Source organism: Echinops telfairi, unplaced genomic scaffold (assembly GCF_000313985.2).
Source record: "Echinops telfairi isolate 266 unplaced genomic scaffold, ASM31398v2 ScPeMD7_7469;HRSCAF=8507_0, whole genome shotgun sequence".
NCBI lineage: Eukaryota > Metazoa > Chordata > Mammalia > Afrosoricida > Tenrecidae > Echinops > Echinops telfairi.
In genome coordinates, this window is record NW_022111372.1 from 17,758,837 (window position 1) to 17,782,062 (window position 23,226).

Genomic DNA, 23,226 nt, shown 5'->3' on the forward strand with positions numbered 1-23,226 from the left:
CCAGGGCCCAAAATGTTTACGCACCTGCCTACTAGCCAAAAGATGGATAGTTTGAACCTATCCAGCATCATCTGGAAAGATAAGCCTGGCAATCTGTTTCTAAAAGATCATTGTCTTGAGAACGTATGGAAAAGTTCTACTCTGTATACCTAGGTCATCCACTCATCAGTAACCAACAGCAGTGCTTAGTTTTTGAACTAAGTCTCTGTGGTGCCCTACCTCTTTGGAGTGGGAATCAGTAATGAGAATATTCTTTGGCAATAGCAAAGTAGTCGATATGGTACAAGCCGAAGCTTGCAGAGAATGTGTAGTTAGTCCTTTTGATTAACTGAGCTTCTCACCCTTATGCTTACACACTGAGCAAGAAAATTCATCTAAATTAGAATGTTGGAGATATGGGTGAGCAGTGTAATAGAGTTATGCTTTTCAACCACCCCAGAGAAGTAGATGATAGATCATCCAACAGCCACACAAAATGTTCACATGTGAGGAAATACAACTGGGGCAAATTATTCTCCCAGCAGAGCCCAACTTAAATTGGTAATCCACCCTGGTGAGACTATGGGTTAGACAATGGACTACTTACTAAATTCTCAGTGATTCAAACCCACCAGCTCCTCTGTAGGAGAAAAGGGAGACTGTTTGATCCAATAAAGATTTATAGTCTTAGAAACTCTCAGTGAGTCAGAATAGACTTGATGTGGTGAATTCAATGAATGATTATAGTTTTGAGCTACTGAGTTTTAAGATGATCTGTTTTAGTCTTTGAAGTATTTTACAGCAACAAATCCTACATTGTATTCTTTATGCTTTCATAATATATTTCTAATAAGTATATTCTGACAATTTAAGAGAGATAGCTCGATTTTCAGATAATCCAGATTTTCCTGCAATATACATATAGTAGAGATCTAGGATAAGAAATAACTTAAGAATTGAAGTTCAATTTTAAGACTAACCAAAAATGTGATCTAAAATTAAGAGAGTACCATGATTAAAGTTAATTTTATTAGGAAGTAAGATATTGCAATTCAGAATAAGGTATGACTTGAGATATACTTCTTACTTAGAAGAGCTTCTTGGTTATGTCTCTAGGCAGGGCTCTCCCTGGTTTTCGGCCTCTTGGGCCATTTATCCTTGGCCATTTGGGCCTCGGGTTTCTTGAGCTTGTGAATCCTGCTCAAGCAAGTGTTATGGAGCTGTTTAGCTCCATCAATCAGTGTCTGCAGGCACCCTACTCCAACAGTAATCCTTGGCACAAAGATGTTTGGCTCTTTAGTTCCAGGGTAAATTGCCTAGTCAGCAAGCTTACATATCGAAAAGTGTCTGGAGCCATTTTGCTCCTCTAGAAAGCCTTGTGCACAAAGCAATTCCATATTAGGAACTCCACCACAGTATCTCATCCTGGTCTCCAGTTCTACTGTTTTTCCTGGCTACTGTTTCTCTGTCGCTACTTCTTATCATGTCTTGTCATTTCCAATATTACAACACTCTCTTTCCCTGTTTCCCCCTCCCACCACCACCTTCTTCTTATTTCTCTCTCTCTCTCTTTCTCTGTCTCTCCTCGCCCCTCATCTCTCCTCTCCTTATTGTAGGATGTTCTCAGTAGAAGAATCTAGGACACAGAGGGCATGATCTCTTGTTTGGGTGGTAGCAAGGTTCTCCATGACCACGTACTTCTAGGACTGGTCATTTTAAATCTAGTGTGATGAAAACACTGACCAATCCCCTCTGTAGGGTTCTATTCACATTATATAAATGGTCCCAATGACACAAGAGTGCCATACAACATATTTGTGCTTTTAGCATGCTATCAAACCCCTATAGTGAGCAGCAATTACTATATTTCCATAACCCTACCAAATAATTTGGTGAAATTTACTAGATTAAAGTGAGAAAGCCCGTACAAAAGCAATCTATTGCATTAAAATTACAGAACTATGCCATATTAGAGACTTTTACAGTAATTTTTTTAAGTTCATAATAGTTTAAAAATTGCATTAAATTTCTTTAAACAACAACAACATGGGCGATACAGTCCTTTATATAAAATTATATTTAGAGTAATGAGAATCTTCCCAAAGTAGAATTTGTAAGTAGGTATCATAGGACTAACATTTTAATTTTTGTTGTAATCCATTATAATAGAAAGCAAACATACTTTAAAAATTATGTTTTTAAATCTACTGCACACGACTTCTTTAGAGTATTGAAATGCAAGGATGTTATTTTGAGGATTAAGGTGCACCTGACCAAAGCCATCTTATTTTCAATCTCCTCATATTCATGTGAAAGTTGGACATCGATGAAAGAAGACCGATGAAGAATGCATTAGAATTGTGGTGTTTGAGAAGAATATTGAAAGTACCATGGACTGCCAAAGCAAGACATTGAATATGAAGTAAGACCAGAGTACTCCTTAGCGGCAAGGATGCACACTTCAGACATGTTGTCAGAAAGGTCGTCCCTAGGGAAGGACATCATGCTTGCTAAAGTAAAGGGTCAGAGAAAAAGAGGAAGGCTCTTAAGGAGATGGACTGACACTGTGGCTGCAGCAATGGGCTGAACAAGAGGAAGAATGGTGAGGATGATGCAAGATTGGACAGTGTGTGGGTCGTGTGTGGGTCTGCTGTTGTGCATAGGGTGGCTGTCAGTTAGAACTGACTTGATGGCTCCTAACAACATCAACAACATTATTATATGTATGATGTTTCTAATTTTTCATTGTTATTACAAAGAACCATATTTCCCCCATCTCATCTCCATCCACTTGATGTTGAAGAAAACATACCATTGGCCATTTAATATAAAAACAAAATAAAATAAGGGGAAAAATGCAGAATGCTTGTGGATATACACCAGTTACTTTATGTGCAGTAAAGGCATGGGGCAAGGTCAAATGAAAGACTAGAGAAAGTGATAGTGTAGTGTTCTGGGTGTAGTGGAACCGAACTGGGGGTTTCGAACAGAATGGATTCTTGATGGTTAGGAACAGTGTTCTGGAGGAAAGGAACAGGCTCATTTCAGAAGATGCTGCCTGTCTGTTGCTGGAACACATCAATGGTTTCTTCATCCTCCATTTCCAACTGTGCAGGTGTGTCTGTTTCATCGATTGGCTGCCCATCAATCTGAATTGGATCAGCCTCATTGATGAACTTTGTCATTCACGATAGGTTTTCATGAAGTTTATTAAGTGGCATATGCTTCTTAATCTTAAACTGCACCACAGAACCATCCTGCTTTCCCACCTTCAAATTAATACGATCACTGTTCTGTCTTGACTCCTACTCTCGGTTCTTGTCAGCCCTGGCAAGCGCCAGTCTCCTCAGCTGCTGCTCCCCAAAGAGGGACCAGGTCTGCACAAGCAGCATCAGGACCTGCAGAAGGAGGAGGCAGTGGTGAGAGGTAGGGAAGGATCCTCTGTGGGGGGTTAATAATGAAACTTTCTGAAGTAGATTGTCAAACTCTTCTTTTGAGGCACTTCTGGATGGACTTGAATGGTCAGACTTTTGATTAGCAGTCTGGATGTTGCTCACCATTTGCCTTCAAGGATGCTCCCTGCTCAATTCCACAAGGCATTAAACATTGCTCTGTGCTTTGTAGGTAATTCTGACTCCAAGCAGCTCTGTGTGGAAGAGAAAAATTGCTTTCAGTTTCAGTTAGCAACTGAAAGCTTAATCACAGAATCATCAGGTTTCCTAAGTATAAATGAAAGGAAAAAGTAAACAAGAATCATGAAACTACTAATGCTATAAAATTATATTAATGATATTATGTATTGTTAGTTTTATTTTAGTGTTTCTTTTACTCTAATGTAGCCATTTTCAGCAACACCCAGTAACATCTATACTCCACCAGAACTCTAAAGATAGACCACATAGATCATAATTATGCTGGGGGTTTACTGAATTATCCCAAGTGTCTATCTATGGTCCAGTGTTGTTCGTCAGGCAATTTCTGCATCAGCTATTTAGAAATTTCATACTAAAAGTCATGGGATCAACCCCCTCGTTGTGGCCCTATAGAACAGATTCTAGTTTCCCATTTGAGATTCCAACACTGCAACATTTTACAGGAGCCAAAAGCCTCATCTTTTTCCTACAGAATGGCTGGTGAGTTTGAACCGCTGCTCTTGAGGTTAACCTCCCCACAAATAACCCACTATACCAATAGTGCCATTTAGTTATTTATAAGGAATATATCATTTCCAGGGTTCATGCCTTTATGTAGTACAGACTATTGCACATTCTTTCATCCCAACAGGTATATATAGGTAAATCACTTCAGAAATCATATAGTGAATGATCAAAGATAGATAATTCACCTGAAGATTATAAAATATTATTAAATAACGGTATAATATATGTTGTTCTTCTAGTAAATGGGTAGACCTTTAAAAATGTGTTTCAGAACATTCCATGGAAATTAATTTACTCTAGATATGTTTTTAAAATACGTTATTTCAGGCTTTAATACATTGACGTCATTGAACACACTGACACACAGCTTTTTTTTTTTTTTTACATTGGTCTTCTGTGTCTTTCATTGCTCTACTTTACCTTGACCAGGAAGTAATTAGAACTTGGAGACTATTTTCCAAGTGGTAGCATCTAACATCTTTGCCTGCTTTGATGCCGGCACAGAGCTTGTTACAAGTTCACCTTACTCTTGGGCTATCTGGTTACCCACCAAATCTTGTAGAGAATTATATGCCATGAATGGCTCCCAATTAAAATAATCTCAAAGTTTGTCTTTAATACTCGAGGATTAGTTTGAGAATTTATTATGTAAAAGGATTTGTTCTAATATCAGGACTGGGCATTGTTTGATTTGTCTGTATCCAGTGGAGTGAAGATGCCTTTAATAATAAATGGGAGAGACAGGTGGAAACCGACTTCCCTTCATTTCACTGTGAAAGACACAATTAGGAATTAGATTTAACAATGCATAGCATAGAATACACCAGGGTTTTAACACATTATTTTATAATAAGAGAAAATATATAATTACTGGAACATGTATTTCTAGATCTGCCCTAAAAAGCAAGTGATTTTTTAAGCCTTCCTAAACAACGTTGTTTGTCTTTACATATTCACAGATTCATGAACAGAGCTAAGAATCCAATTGTCCAAACACTAATATTTCTCCATTCTGGAAACCTCAATTTGATCAAAAAAATTTAAAGGAATAATTTTTGGATTACTATTATTCACAACAATGGAATTTTTAGCTCCACTTTTAACTCAAAGTTTAGATTTATTGGTTTAAATTTTATTTCACAAGGAAACTGGAGCATGCCAAACTTTGTCTACTATGGCAAGAAGGGACCACAACCCAAAGCCAAATACACTGTTTTCTAATCCATTCAAATTCATAGCCAACCTACAGGAGAGAATAGAACTGCCTCGCAGTATTTGCAAGGCTGTGAGTACTTTCAGAAGATGGCTACCTCTTTCTTCCACGAAGTAGCTAATGGGTCTGATCTGGTGGTTAGCAGCCTAGCATGCTAACCACCACGGCTCCTGGGTAGAGGGAAAACAAACAAACAAACAAATCTCCCTGCCATCTAGTAGATTCCAATTGATAATGACCCCACATAGAGCTTATGACACTATAAATCTTTATGGGAGCTGATAGACGTTTCTAAAAATAAATTTCAGAACATTTTACGCTCTTTCTCTCACCAAGTGGCTAGTGGGTTTGAACCTTGTCTTGAATTTACCAACCTAACAGCTGAACCACAGTGCCAGTGGTGCTCCGTGGGAAATTCTCTGGTGACTTAATAAGAAGATCTGAGTGAGTTCTATTTATTTTTAAATAAATGATGATAGATTTCATCATGCAAGTTTAATAATCCAATACTTATAAATCTCAAGAAATATTGCATTTAAGATAATACTGAGAGTAATGTTTCTAAATTGTCAAGCATCCCGATAGCCTACACTATATTCATTCATAAAATAATGAAAGATGAGAAATAAGTATCACAAGTATACTGTATTGAAAGGGTCTAAGTCAGAAATATGAAAGATTTCTATAATTTCATAAAATAAATCCTATAATATAAATTCCCTAGATACAAGTGATATAAAACAACTATTCTGTTTGAATCAATAATCACTTAGTATTACAATATAATATAAACTATATTATTATAATAAATAAACCTATCATTGGAATTAAAAGTAAGAAGGGAAATTTTAATAAAGACAAAAATTAAATATAATGTGATTTACTTACTGAATTATATGTTGATTTAATTATGCCCATTTTAATTATGTTAATGAATTCTTATCTTAAGACATATCATGATTTCTATGACCTATGTGCATATCACTAATTCAAAATTGTTTATATGTTATCGAGATGCAAGTAAACTTGGCTCTAGTTGGATTTAAATTTCCTCTTGAGTCTTTCTTTCCCTGAAGATTTTAGATACTGGAATATACTATATGTAGTACATATATATTCAACTACCTAGTTAAATTATATAATACAAACAACATAAACTTCAATATTTTCAATGTGTTTTGGGTAGCTAAGACTTCCAGGAGTATTGAAATGCATAAAGTTATTTGATCTTGGGAGAAATTATACCAAACTTCTATATAGTACTCTTGTTCATCTCATATCTGATTCTTTTAAAAATGTGAATTAGGTGATGTTTTATAGAGCAGATCATTGGCTTATATTCAATGATTCATACACATTCCAATTCATATTATTAGTTACAGTCTCCTCAATGCAACATTATCCATCCCATCTCCTTAGCCTGACCTTAATGCTCTTTCCTGTTTTAAAAGAAAAAAGTTGGTGTAGTAAACAATCTTGTTTTACAGACTATGTTAAGTCATCAGGTAATTAAACAAAGAGAGTCTCTTATCTTTCTTTGTAGAGTTATATAATATATTGGAAGAGTACAGAAGAGTCACTAGTTAGCTTATGATCTTGGCCAAATCATTTCTACTACTCGCCCTGGTTCCTTTCTAAATTGAAGAAGTTTGACAGACAAACTCTCCAAATTCCCTTCCTCAATCTAACTTTTACAATGTAAACTTTAATCAGAATAAATATTTATTAAAACAATTAATACAAATTCAAAATAATAATTTCAATAGATGAGTAGTACAAAAAATTGCTAATGCATCATTCATCTTTGGAATTTATCTGCCCTCTATTATAACTTATTTTCTTATTTAGATTACGATCTTCGTTTTTACCAATTCACTCATGCTGGAATTCTATCTGTACTACTAACTAGTATGTTTAATGACACAATAATAGTATTCAGTGGTTGCACTGCCTAATATTCATAAAAAAATTTTCCAAAGTAATGATTTACTTGATTAAATCAATAATTTTGAATATCAATCAATAATTAGATCAAATGATTGATTCATTACCTCATTGATTTTTTTCCAAACATTTCTTCAATCTACTCACAAGCAATAATCAGTCAGTAGAAGTTTTTGTAAGATGATTGGTTTCCTGTACCAACCTAATAGTAAAAGAGTATTTTGGATATTGCCCACTACGCATAAAACAGATAAATAACTTGAATAAGTTTTCCCATCAAGCAGACTGTACCATTGAAATCCATATTTAGATCTGGTCTGCTAAGATTTCACCAATTTAAATAGATGACTGCTTTGTTTTACTGATTCAAGAGCATATTAATTGTTTTTTGAATTTATTACTGGTCATAAAATTTCCATTTTAATATAATCACTTTCTGAGAAGGTGCTACTCAAAATGTTTGATATATATGTATATGTGTGTGAGTTTTCATGTATATATATGTGTATGCAATTTCTAATAAAGTAGAATTCAATCTTACAAAAATTATTTCAAATGTCTGCATATCTTTGAACACAATTGAATCTTTTCAATTATTTTGGTGACAATCACATGCGGTTCAAGTTTGACCAAAAGATCCAAGACCAGCAACATGAATAGTTATTGGATAATAGAAAAGAAGAAGAAAAGGGGTTTTCAGACGTTTCCACCTTATTTACTGTGGACAGCTTTCTACACTTTGACCTCACCTTCCTGTGCACAAAATTAGTAAATTTTAATTACATGTTTTCTATGGTCTCTCCCAGCCCTAAACTTCATCGCAGGTGCACTCTTACCTAATATCAATGACAAAAAACATCAGCATTGGAAAACAAATGATAAACTAAACATGTGGGATTGTGCAGACCAACACCATAAATAAGAGCACATTTTAATTCATATTAGTTTGGATCAGATCTTTCAATAGTTCTTGTTATTACCTAATATACAAAAGGCTGAAATCCCATCCACATTCAGTTTATTTCCTCAGTTCTTTTCCATTTCCACCTTATCTTTCTAGTGCAAGGCAAGCATGATGTGTTATTCTCAGAGCCTGCTGTCCACAGACTTCCTCTTCCTGCTCGAATTCTCATGTGCTTTGTATGGTCACAAACACACACTTGTTAGGGGTCAGTACAATTGCAAATTAATAATAAGATGGCATGGGGAAGCCTCATTTGCTTTCAATATGTCCATTTTCTGCCTCTCCCATTTAATCAAGCACATCAGATTACAACATGTGCAGACTCAGAAGATTAAACCTATCCTAATCTGTATCCATAAATGAACTACTACATTTTTTATTATGCCTTCCTCTCTGCTCTGGTTTTGGACAATACGAACTAAAGATGAATCTGTTTAATGATTAATGAAAATAATAGCTTCTCTAGGATTTTAAAATTAAACACTGTAACACCTTTGCTTTATTTTTTCCAAACTGTTTTATTGGGAGCTAATACAGATACCATGATTCAATCACATTAAGCAGTATCATACAATTGGGGTTGTTAATGATAAACATGTCACATACCATGCAAATATATTCACCCTTTGGTATTTATTTCCCCATTCATAGTAGCTATTGCTTTTTAGCAAGCTGTATTATACTGACAAGAGAACTTTTTTCTTGATATGACACCAACTTAAAATTATATTTCCTGATTTGACCACTTAAAAACTTGTCTTGGGTACCCCTTGTGCACTCACTTCCTTTCCTCTTTCAATTCTATTTTAAAATGTCCATGGTTCAGGGATCTTCCTCAGATTCAAGGAAGTGGCAAGAGTAGGGTGATTTGAAAAACTAGGGATTGCAGGTGCCCTTTCAAGAGACCCAGTATAGCACACGTGTGATGCCTACACAGGTGTGTACCCGCAGAGTGGCCTTGGGCCTAGGAAGCACGGAGGCTTAGAAAAAGGTATAGATGATTCTTCCAAAGGATCAAGGCTTGCGACGGAGGTGTGGAGGCTGACGACTGTGAAAATTTGAACAGACATTTGTTGCTTATGCATTCTCTTTTCGTTGCCAGAAACTTTTTCCAAACACTTACGTCTCAGTGCATGTGTGCAGTCTTTTATATCTATAGCTTTGGGTCACACTGTTATTATTCTTAGTGTTCTAAAATTAGCTCTGGTTAAATTAGTCAGCTACAATCCCAATCTCCAGAATAATACAGCCAAACATCACACTATACTGCTTCCTCATCATTTGCTGTATTTGAGCTCATTCTTCCAGCTACTTTTCCATTCCATCTCATGAAGAGATGACCTGATTTGCACTAGCACTCTACCAAACATGACATCCTTTTTGAGCACCTAGTCTTTCCTGATCCTCTGCCCAAAGTGAGTAAGCTGAAGAATCTTCTTATTCACTTCTACGAGTATTCCTCCATGATAGATGTATTCATTCTTCTTCCTGACCACGGTAGAGTCAGTCCTTCACACTATCACTGAAACATCCATGTGTCAGGTCTTTCTCCATCTTATTTTGCATTGTGATTAGAAAAGTCATGGCCTGAGCCAGGCTCATTTTAGTCATAAAAGTGACATCTTTGGCTTTGAAAACCATATAGCTCTTTCTAGATAAATTTCCCAAGGCAGCCAGCAAATAATTTTATTTCTTGGCTGCTGCTTTCATAGACATTGGAGTACGTGAAAACAAAGACCACTACCATGGAGTTGATTTCTAATTATTTCAACCCTATATCGATAATTGACCCATAGAATGTTCAATGCTTTCTTCCACAGAGTGGCTGATGGATTTACATGGTGAGCCTTCCACTTATCATAATTTTCCAAAATCAGACTGTCAGAGAGATGAATCCGTAGGCACTGCACCACCAGGCCTGTTATGAGGCATTTACACACTAAACCAAACACATTGCCAGTGGAGGTAATTCTTCCCCATAGAGACTCTATAGGATCCAGAAAGAACTGCCACAGAGAGTTTCTAGGGTTGTAAATCTTTGCAGGAACAACCTCTCACAGATGTTCCAGTGCATTATCTAGTGGTGCTGACCTTTGAACTAATAACAGAGCATTGAAAACCTGTGCCACCAGGGCTCCTTTGAGAGCATATTAAAAAACAAACAGACAAACTGAGTTAGTTAGTTTATTGTGCTAACCTGGTCAATAAACACATGTGGGGTTATTTGAAAGGTGGAGAGATAACTGGCTCCATGAGCCTCGCCTTTCTAGTTCTTGGGTCTCTTGCTTTGTGGTGGTCGAACCAGGGTGCAGCTGCTTTAACAGTTCCCTGCTTCAGCTAGCAAGGCTGACTTCCTGCAAGACATTCCCAAGGAGAAGATACATGGACCTACCCCGATGCAGCCCTGGGTGCTGGAGCACCGATGTGGAGACCCCTGCTAGTGCTGAGATGCTTATACATTCACTGACTGAGTTCTCCTCTTGCAGTCTGCATCATTGTGTCTGTTTTGTGAGATGGAGGAGGACTTTGTGGATTGATGTTGAACATATAGGTTAATGGGTTAATGTTGGACTTGTTGGCTTGGGCAGCACTGGGTTGGGATGTTTTCTTGATGCATACTTAAACATTATATAAAATTCTCTCTTATACATGAGTTTCTGTGGATTTGTTTCTCTAAAGTACCCAGACTAACACCTTATGGTACCTTGGGAGTGGGGTACTGGAGAAAGAAATCATAAGATAGAGAGTAGATGTTTGACCTCTCCCTCATGGTTGTTCTTTTTCTTTGTCTAGCCAGAGGTCAGATAAAACCACACCATTTAGTCTGTTGTTTTCTGGGGGGAAAATATGGGAAGTAGGAAATAGAAAGTTTGTAAGCCCACTTGCTTCAGCCATTACAATTTTATGTTTAGATGGGTTTAGGCCATGCCTGCAAAGAAAGGTTTGAACTATATGCCCCACCCAGTGCTTCAGAGTACTCAGGAACCAGTAGTCTTTGTCAGAAGCTGGAAAAAAAATCTGGAACCATGAAGAAAACTCTTCTTTGGGACTGAATGTTAAAGGGAGCCTGAGAACAGGCTGAAATGCTTGCTAGGTGACCACCTGGATCTACTTGTTGAGTGGAAGGAAGTGGGGAAAATGCAGCAATAAAGAGATGGGTTGAGTTTGGCCACTGACACCTGTGGACTTGGTTTACAGGAAAACGAAAGAAGACAAAAACAGGCTGACTGGTCTAAGGTTCATGACCTAGTCCTAGGGGGCTAGGCTTGTTGAGTATTGATGAGAGCCCATGGTCTAAAGGCAAGGCGACCAATGGGCACCCTATGGAGGCTGAATGAGGCAGCCCACATTGAGTTGACCAGAACCCAACCAGATGGAGATTTTTGAGCCTGTGAACTGGTGTATGTTTTTGCTGACTTTATGGATGGCCTGTCGGGATTTGACTTTGTTTATGGATGCAGACTTCACAAGGTGCCAACTGGAATGAAGACACTTCATGTTGAAAAATATGATTGTCTTCTCAGAGAACTGGGTTGATGTAAGTGGGCAGTATATAAATTGGATACTCAAAATTGGGAGAATAAAGGCATGAAGTGGTTGACTTACAAACGTTCATAGGTGGGGGAACATATTCACTGGATTATAGGATTAAGGTGTAGGTGTTACATAATTGCAATCATGAAGCTAAAGAATTATGTACAGGTTCCAGGTTAGCAAGGGGTGGATTGAGATACTTAACTTATTGTGGCAACCTGGTCAATAAACACATGTGGGGTTAATTGAAAGGCAGAGAGATAAATGGCTCCATGAGCCTTGCCTTTCTAGTTCTTGGGTCTCCTGCTTTCTGATGATCAGACCAGGGTGCAGCTACCTTAGCAGTTCCCTGCTTCAGCTTGCAAGGCTGACTTCCTGCAAGACATTCCCAAGGAGAAGCCACATGGACCTACACCGATGCAGCCCTGGGAGCTGCAGCACCCATGTGGAGACCCCTATCAGCATTTAGATGCTTATACATTCACTGACTCAGCTTTCCTCCTGCAGTCAGCATCCATGTGTCTATTTTGTGAGATGGAGGAGGACTTTGTGGACTGGTGTTGGACATATAGGTGAATGGGTCAATGTTGGACTTGTGGACTTGGGCAGCACTGGGTTGGGATGTTTTCTTGATGCGCACTTAACCTTTATATAAAATTCTCTCATATACATGAGTTTCCGTGGATTTTCTAAAGTACCGAGACTAACACATAAGCAAACACTGTCAGTGAGTTGGTTCTATCATGAAAAACCTATAAGGTAGGGTAGAAATGGCCCTGTGGGTTTCTGAGACAGTAATATAAAAAGTCTCTTCTTTATCACATTAAAGAATATAGTAGATGTTTCACAAGTATTGGTTGATCTTGAAACAGCTTATATTGTTAAGAGTTCTATACCCAATAATTCATTTTTTGTTTTGAAAAAATCAGAAAAAAATGACTTAGCCAGAAGAAATATATTCTTTCATTTTTAAATACAAGCAACAAGAAAAGCAAACAAACAGCGAGTATTTCAGAGTACTTCCTAGAACACAGGGCATGAAACATGGAATGTTACCACAAGCCTCATTCTTACCAAGAAAGATAATAAGTAAAAGAAAGTCCATTCATTTATGCAATTAGCAGGCCCAGAATTTCTGGGTAGTTTTCTTGTGGGGGAAGAGAAAAAGTTCTTTCTCTCAGGAAAGGCATCTTCTGATGGTGCAGGTAAAGTTAGAATCTTTCTTAGAAGAGCCCTTGGGGGAAATAAATTGACCTTGCCACCGTTGAAATCTGGCCGTTAGAGGGAAGACTGCCCAGGAAGCAGTACCAAGGTCCTGTTCCTGTTAAGAGCCATGGAGCTTCTCCTAGAGGGAACCACAGGCTGCTGTGTAGCTGGCTCCAGCTCTAGGCCTCTAGAGAAAGGTTGCAAACTGGCAACTTGCAGGTTGACTTTGGCTACAGATTTTCTTTTCTCATATCATAATGTTTTAAATTGTAAGACAGCCAGCATTTAAAGCTAGGACATTTGACATTTAAAAAAACCCAGATTTCAAGCTTCTGTTGAAAACCCAGATGATCTGGTGCCACCAAGCCACGTTCTTGAATCACACTAATTGTCCAGATCCGTGTAGGAACTTTCAATAGAAACAAAACAAAACATTCTCCTTACAATTCCTTACTACCCTTCAATTCTGAAGCTGAGCTATGCTTTAAAATTAAACCTGAACTGCAGCTTCAGAGTGGACAGATATTTGTCTATAAAGTCGCTATCACAAACCTAGTCTAAGAAAAAAAATAGTTATTATGACACGGCTCTACTCAATACTTGCCCTTGTGAAAAGATCACTGAAGATATGGCTGCTCGAGCAAATTACAGTAAAGAAATTGGGTGGTGCCAGTTGTCAGAATTAAAACCTTATCTTGAGTAGAGAGGAAATGTTTTGAAAATGATGAGGGAACTGAATGTATGAATGCACTTGACACCATTGATGTATGTGTAGAATGTGATGGGAGTTGTGTGAGCCCCTAATAAAATGATTAAAAACAAACAAACAAACAATCAACCATCTAAGTGACACAATGACTAAGTTCACATGGAAAAGCACACCAACCTTTGTGATCCATGGATTGTAAATAATGAAATCCACATCTGAAGGAGGGAACAGTACCATCACTTAAATTCTGAGCCTCTGGTGTGCAGATGGCTGTGGATGACAGTGGACGCCCAAAATCCGTTTGCAGGGCCCACAGGTGAATGAAGCCTCCAGTGAAGACACTCTGGCCATAGTCTGGGGATGTGACGAGCCTTGCTATCAGTTTGTAGTTTGGAAAACTGAAACACCTAATAACCTGATCTCCCTTTTGACATATTTTAAAGTTGTTTACGTTTTTATAGTTCTTGCTCTCTGTTGGAATTTTTTTTTCTGTTTTGTTTCGTCAGTGTTCTCCTATTGCTTTTGTTTCTTATTTTTGTTTTGCAAAATTTGAGAACACTCCACTGTGTTCATGAGGAACTTGTATATAGATTAAGAAGTAGTTGTACAAACAACAAGGGAATATTACATGGTCTAACATCAGGAAAAATGTGTGACAGCCTTGTATTCTCTCACCATACTTATTCAATCTGTATGCTGAGCAAACCATCAAAGAACACTGTGGCATCAGGATTGGAGGATCCTGAGATATGCAGATGACAAAACCGTGCTTGCTTAACCTGAGGAGGAACAGACGCACTTGCTGATGAAGATCAAGGATTCCACCCTTCAGTATGGATTACAGCTCCATGTTAACAAGACCCAAATCCTCACAACTCGACCAATATGGAGAAAAGTTTGAAGTTGTCAATGATTTTGTCTTGCTTGTATTCACAGTTAATGCTCATGGAAGCAGCAGTCAGGAATGTTGTGAGTCAGTAAAGATAGGTCCCTTTATTAAGTACCTAGAGGTGCCCCATTCTATAAGTGAGCTTCATACACGCAGTTTTATAAACTCTATGGACTAGGAAGCCCCATTCTGTCTCATACCCTGGTTCTTGGTTCTTCTTCTGCTGCTGTTGTTGCTGCTATCCTATACCTCTCATTTCACGGTCCTCTTGTGCCAAAGTTCGGTCTCCTGGATCAAGGAGAGTCAGTCTACAGGTATTTAAAGGATCAGGGGCTGTGTTTCATTCCTGCTGTTTTTACTGAGGGTAGAGATTCACATAGAGATTCACACAGAGATTCACATACCTTTCCTGCTTCCCAGAAAGTTAGCAAGATTCACCAATCCCCATGTTAGAGTACTAAGTCTCTGAAGTCACAATTAACCCTGTTAATAACTGCTCAAAACTGAATCATATAATTCTACCAGCAACCTTCCCCGACTTTTCTTACCTGGAGCCATAAAGAAAAAGGAAAATGACTAGATTTGTATGGCCATTTGGTGAGACATATAAACACTATGACTAAAAGAAGCATGTTAAGCAAATGACTGCACTCTTGGCCCTTGTAACAATTCCCCTCCTCATTCTGACACTAAGCACATATCTGAAAGCCAGTCAAGTGCCTTTATCCTCTCCTAGTATTAAGAAGAATGGAAATTCCAGTAGACTTAATTGTGCTTTTTGTGCAAGAGGTGATTGTGCAATCAGAACAAAGGAATACTGCAAGGTTTATAATCAAGGAAGGTGTTATGTCAGGCAGTATCTTCTTACCATACTTATTCAATCTGCATGCTTAGCAAATCATCAGATAAGCTGGATTATATGAAGAAGAATGTGGGGTCAGAATTTGAGGAAGGCTTATTAATAACCTGCAGTATGCAGAGGACATAAACTTGCTTGCAGAAAAGGACTTGACCCACTTGCTGATGAAGATTCAGGATTATAGCCTTAAGTGTGGATTATACCTTAATGTAAAGAAAGAAGTAATGCTCACAACTAGAACAATAGGTAACATTGTGATAACCAGATAAATAATTCACATCCAAGTTTCATTTATCTTGGCACCATAGTCAATGTTCTTGGAAGCAGTTGTTAAGAAATAAAATGATGCTATGTCATCGGAGGTCTTGAAGTAGTGTCATATATTTTTCTGCTTTTTGGTATGTGAAACTGAGAAATGATGAACCTATAGGGACAGCAAGTAGAATATGAATTTGAGGGGGTTTGGGGTACAGTGGTGGCGGGTATGTGTGTTTGTGTGTGTGTGTCAAAGGGAGATGATGTCAAGGAGTCCAGAAAAAAAAAAAAAGAATGTTTGGAAACTGATTGTGGTAGCAATTGTACAATTCTGCTTGATGTGATTGAACTATGGAATGACGTATGTATTAAATCCCAATTAATATTAAAAATAAAATCATTTTTAAAAGAAAAAATAACACATTGCATTATTTAAATCTACTGTACAAGACCCCTTTATTATGTTGAAAAGTAAGGATGTTACTTTGAGAACTTAGGTGTGCGTCGCACAAGTCATAATATTTTCAATCACCTCATATGCATGTGGACATTCAAATTGGACATTGAATACAGAAGACCCAAGGAGAATCAACATATATGATGGTGCTGGAGAAGAGTGTGGATAGTACCATGCACTTCTGAAAAAAATAAAAAGTTGTTTTTGGAGGATGTATAGCTAGAATTCTCCTTAGAAACAAGGTTGGGCATGTTGTCAGGAGAGATCAGTCCCTGGAGAAGGACATGCTTGGTAAAATAAAGGGACATAAAAAAAAGTGAAGCCCCTCTTAAGATGGATTGAGACAGAGGCTGCAACAATGAACTCAACATCAGAACAATTTTGAGGATTGTGAAAGACCAAGCAATGAAGTTCGCTATGAGTTGGCATTGACTTTATGGCATCTAATGACATTTCCTATATCAATTTTACCTATCCAGTTTCTAAATTGCCTGCCATTTAATCCAGTACTCTGAGGAGACAAGGATGCTTCTTTTTGTGAAGAATTTTCTGTCCAGTTTGTACTTTGAACTTCTATATCCATATGCAAAACCCTGTCCAGGTGGAAAAGATCTTCTGCAGTGCCTGGCTTGGCCCCAGTGTGGTTCTTGCTTTAGTCAAGATCCTAGATCTTTCCTCTATGCCATTCTAGTCTCAGTCTGTTAGTAACATTTCTGTTCCTCCTTTGACATAGACATTGAACCGTGTGCAGCTTGCACAGAGCCACCCGAGTTCCACAAGGTCCATAAAGAGAGTATGTACCTTCTGTGCACTAACGGTCTTTTCTCCTGTCGGGGACGCCCCCCTCCCATACCATCAGCTAGTGATTCTATTCTTCCAGGCCCACACTCTGGAAAGAGGGCTGCTATGTGCCAAATATTTCCTGAGCAGCCTCTGTCATAGGACTTTTCTGCTACTCAGGGGGCCAACACTGGTAGTGAACAACCTCAGCATCCACATCTAATCAAGTTAAAACCAAAGCATAAGACAAAGCTATTATGTAGAAGGGGAGGCAAATCTAAGTTACCATATTCTTCAAAAGTGATTTGTGCGTGTGACTTAAGTTTTGGGTGCTATTTGTTGCCATCGGGTCCATTTCAACCCATGGCAACGCCACGTGTGCAGAGTAGCACTTCTTCATCAGGTTGCCTTGACTGAGTTCGAACCACCAAACTTAGAGTCACTAGTTGATAATAAACTACCTGCCTTACCCAGGGCCTCTTGAGATTAACATTAAAGATTGTGAGATGAATTGTCTGGGTCGACTCGGTCATGAGGGTCCCTACAAGTGGGGACCCTGCCAAGTTATGTTCAGGCAACTAGAGGGGTGGCAGCTTGGGAACATGCAGACAGCCTCATCCGAGCTGTGAAGACAGAAACCATAATCTAAGGACGCTGGAAAGTTTGCAAACGTTGACAATATAATGAAACATCTTCTACTCTAGAGCCTCAGGTGAGAGCACAATCTAATGGACATCTTGAGTTTAGTCTAGTAACCTTCAGATATGTAAGACAGTAAATTTTTGTTCTTTTAAAACCACCAATTAGTACAAGACATATTAATGATTGTACCATGAAGCTTTGGTTTCCGATACATACAAACATACACACACACACACACACACACACACACACGTAGTCTTCAATTTTCATGTTGGTATAGCGATACTAATTTTACAATGAGATTTCTTTTTGGTGTGATCTTTCTGATCTTTCTTAGATAAATAATTATTCCAAAATGATTATCTGATTCACAATCTTGAAAGGCGTTGGTCAGTTTATTATCTGCATAAGTGACTTACATGGTTTGGTTGGTTTGCTATCTATATAAGCAGCTTGCAATGGGCTGTTTAATTTACTATTCACATAAGATGTTTGAAGATTCATCCAATAGGGGAGTCCATTTATATGCTGCATAACTGATTAATTGGTTTATCAAAGCTGTGCCCTGAAATTGACAAGGAATGTTCTCCGATAAGCTGTCACTCTCACAGGAGTTTTGGGTTCTTCCTGATGGATGAAAATCAGGAGATGGGGAGCATATCCTTTGGACATACAATTCTACACTGTGAACTTCCTCCCCAAACTGGAAAACCAAACACTGCCGTGGGGTCAATTCCAACGCATAGCAAACCTATAGGATAGAGTGGAAATACCCCTGTGGGTTTCTGAGGCTGTAAATCTTCACAGGTGCAGACAGCTTCCTCTTTCTCCCGAGGAGCAGCTGGCGGCTTCGAAACACTCGCCTTGCTCTTAGAAACCCGACTCATAACCCACTGTGCTGCCGGGGCTCCTCTAACATAGATCAAGGCTACTCTAACATATACACACTGAGTGGATAACACTAAAGACTGAGAGAAACTGGGGACAAGCACAGCAGAGATGAACCGCAGAGAAATGGCAAGAATGGAGCAAGTGGTCCAGACCCACTAGGCCACAATCTGAGGTTAGCAGACTTGTCCCACAGAAGCGAGAATGGACATCTCTGGAGAGGAGGTTGCCAGTGGGAAAAAGCCTTGGCATTATGATCATGTGTGGTTGTGGGATCTGACTGCACAAAAGGAATGGAGAACCAAACTCTATACCCGCTTAAGGGAAATGCATAAGGAGGCAGGGTCAGAATGGATTCAGCCAACCTTCTTCATAAATTCTGATATGACACTCTGTTCATCTTCATTAGGTCTGACAATTCATTGCAGTGGCCACACGGAAGTCACATGTTCAAATTAAAGATAAAATATATCACGAGACAATCCGCCGGTCAAATAGCTACTTCTTAACGATGCCCACAAACATCCCTCTGGTCCTAATTCTCATTACCACAATTTATTTTTGGTGGATCTTTTTTGGATGAACATGAGATCCCTCTTAGCCCCCATTTGGATGATAATACTGACCAGGCTTCAGGCTAGAGTTGCAAGTTTTGACACTCACAATCCTGCTTCACAACTCACAATCCTAGCAGCATGTTGCCCCACCTTCTTTTAGTCATGTTCATCAGGAAAAGAGGAAATGCATTCAGTGTGCACTGTCTCATCCAGGCATTGGGTGGAAGGTAGAAAAACTAAGGCTAGAAGAATCATAGTAAGCAATACTGTGGTTTTAGCTTTGAAAGTTGCCATAAAGCCAGCCTAACATTGGCACTGGACAGATGTTGTCCCACACACCTGGACAAGACAAGCTGGTGAGGGAGTGTGTTAGACAGGGTTCTCTAGAGAGATAAAACCAAATTCCTGATAATATAATATATTTATTTATAAAGGTAATTAATATATAACGAGAAATGAAATGTTAAATCATATACAGATAAATATACAATACAAGAAATAAACAGTTAAATTAGAAGCACTATAAATGGCTTAGTGCAACTCACGTCCATGAGAGAAAGTTGAGAGACTAGCAGTCCTTCAAGTCTCTATCTGATGCCAGATCTTCCTCTATTTGTAGAGAGAGCTAGGTTATGTCAGCACAGCAGCCAATCACAAGGCAGGTCACCAATCGCCAGTCCCAAGCTCTAGAGAAGTCTTAAAGGGACCTCAACTTACAGCAACACAGTCCACAGGCTAGGCATCCCACAGACTGTGTAGCCTTTAAATTGAAGCACAGAACAAGCAAGGCAGCCACACACTGGTCCGATGATCACAGAGCGAGAGACAAGAAAGGCAAGGCTCACCAAGCCATCCATCTCTCCGCCCCTCAGTCAATCCCACCTGCGTTTATCAGCCAGGCTGGCACAATAAACTGTCTCAGGGAGGGAAGGAGAAAGGGAGAGGGAGAGGGAGAATCTAATCACACCCAACATGTCCTTTCAATATATCTTCTAATAGAAAGAAACAACTATTGAAACCTGATGCCTACTGGGTTAGGCCAGGTTGACTAGAGAAACAAATCTAGTGACACGCATATATGTGGAATGAAAAGCTTTATATCCAGAAATAAACATATATCAAGAAAACCTCTTAGCCCAGTCCAACTGAAGTCCATAGTTTCATAAGTCCGAAGCTAGTCCATACGACTTGTCAGACTCACGCAGCCACATGCAATCATGCAGAAGGCAGGCAGGTCACAGGCAGGTGAGTGAAAAGCTGGTGGATTGGAGGTTGGTGGAAAATATTGCAGGCTGCACAGCTCCTGGGGTGGCCAGCAGGCAGGAAAGTAAAGGCAGACAGAGAAAGAGAGAGAGAGAAAGGCTGGTCTCCAGAGAGTTATATATCTCAGTCGCACCTCCAGGTGAGGTCATCAGCTGTAATCTGATTGACAGGCTAAGCTCCACTCATATCTTGGGCCATATTAGCACAAAAGCCCTAAGTATCATGCCCACCGAGTGAAATGTCTTATGTATAAAATCCAGTCAGATTAGCTACAGAGGCCTTGTTGTCAGTTTTATTACTGCTTGTTACTTCGAGACAACTGGCTTGTGTTTGTGCACACGATTTAATGGTGTAATTGACAAGATCTGAATGGGTCAAACTGTGAACTTTTGAGACTTGTTTGGAGGTTATAGCAGGGGAGCGCAGCTACTTGTATACCCTTGACCTAAGGACGGTCTTCCTTCTATCAGGGAAGGTCGTCCTCTTCAACTGAGCACGCAGCTTCGGGAGGGACACACATGGAGTGGTGAGGGAGGAGGGGGACACCGCCTAGCCAGCCAGATCAGCCGAATCAACCCTGGTGATCAGTGGGGTGACAGATGTCGCAGCCAGATCGCCCTCACATCCCAAACTGTGAAGTTTTGAAAGCATTGCACTGACAGGGGGATTACGTGGCTGCTAATACCATGCACACTACTAGCTGCAGAATATGTCCCTACCTGATGTTGAAAACATATCTAAATATATACTGGGAAATGTTCAAACATCTAGTAGTAAGCTCCACTTTTCAGGTAAACTTTGGATCATATGTGCTAAAAGGGGAAACAAACCTCAGAATAGTGGTTTGGTATAGACAGATTACTAAAGCAATTGGGTTTCTAAAACAGGTGGAGAAAAAAACAGGGAGGAACTCATGAGTACAGTGTGATTAGACCAAAAAACATGAGAGAGGTAAACTATTTTTCTCTTTTGAGTAAGTATGAGGAAAAGAAGGTATAGAAAAACGCTACTAACAAGGCGATGAAAGTAATACTCCAAATGTTAAATATGTGAAAGGACTCATCACCACCAGGACCAAGAGGTACCCTGTGGCCTCAAGGGTTTTCATTGATAAGGCCTTTATGGCCCTCAATGTGCCATCCTCCTGAATTCATTGATTGGATTACAAACTTGTAAGAGGTTGATTGATTATTATTTACATAAGCTTCCTGGAAAGCATTTATTGTTTACCATTCATATGAGTCTTGCAAAATCACCCAGTAGGATTAGTTGGTTTATGATACGTGAATGAGATAAGTAAATTTCTGAAGCCCACTCCCTGAAGTTGACCAGATGTTTCCCAGTATAAGCAGCCAGTCTCACAGACATTGTAGATGCTTCCTCCTCGACAAGACTTGGGAGGGAAGCACAACTGCACTGTTCTGAAAACCTCTGAGAGGATCTGCAATACAATCAAGTGCTTTTAAACTGAGCTGGTAACATCTACGGAGCTGATAATATGGAAGATCCTGAGAAACAGCAGTAATATAACAAAGCCAAGTGACAGAGGCACACAAAAGCAATGTTAGCACTGGGACCAGCGGAAGACAGAGGGTAAAGTTACCCCAAAGAGAAGACAGTGGTGGTGATTGTGGGAGCCCACGGAATTGCTCTGGATAGTTGTAGGGCAGAAGGTTTGACCAATGGACACAAGCATCTCCAGACAGGAGGTAGCCAGTGGAGTGTAGGCTTGTAAATACACTGGAGAGGGATTCCCTGCAAAAGCTTTGCCTTAAGAGATGTCCCAATGTAATCCTAACTTACGCTTCATCCAAGAACTGCCCAGAGCTTCTGGTTGAAAACTAGATCAGTAAACACAAGGGACCAGACACAGTCAAGATAAGCCACGAAGTTAGCTAGGCAGGCAGGCAGGCAGGCAGAGAGAGAGGGAGAGAGAGAGGGGAATGGTATGTGTTTAAAGTGTTTGGGTGGTACTGTGAATTAGCCATTGGCCTAGTAACCACAGGTCTGTGGTTTAAATCCTCTACTTACTCCAAGAGAGAAAGATAAAGTTGTCTGCACCTATAAAGACTTACAATCTCAGAAACTGTACCTAGGGTCAATAGAAGTCAAAATCAACTTGACAGTGGGTTTAGTTTTTTTGGGTGGCTTGTAGTTAGGAGCCTAGTGGCACAATGGGTGAACCCTTGGACTGCTAAAAGCAAGATCAGCTGTTCAAATTAGCCAGCTTCTCTTTGAGAGAAAACTGTAGAAATCCCTTTCCATAGCAAATTATAGTTTTGGAAACCTTATGGGGCAGTTCTAGGCTCTATGGGTTACTATGAGTCAGAATCAGCTCTATGAGAGTGGTATGGTTTTCGGTTTGGTGTGTACTTATGGACACAGATCAGAACCCCTACTCATTCTGGAATATGTCATTCAAGTCAGTTTCCACTGAGAACTTTGCTGAAGTATTTCTTCCCACTGGACCTCTATATAGAAAATTGATCATGCAACACTAATTCATTCTAAACACTGAAATCTGCTATTGATAGCAGTTGAGTTCCAATAAAATGCTCTTATTTAATTTATAATTATAATATAATTTAAGTTAATTTATAATAATTATAATTAATAACCATAATCTAATCTATAAATTAATTAGGATGTAATTTATAGTAAGAAATAAAAAATAAATAAAAATTTAATCAAATATAAAGCACAGAACTTTCAAAGTTGTCTTTCTAAAAATTTTTTAAAAGTCCAAAAATTGTGAACAAGAGAGAATTTGTGAATATATCTGTGTGCTTTCTTTTCCTTCTTTCTTTAAAAAATTTTTTTGAACATGTCTTTATCTAGACGTCTATAAATGCCCTTTTCCTCCCAGCTCTTTCCTGTATTTCCCTTGATTCTCCTCCTGTCCCACTATCATGCTCAGTCCCCACCAG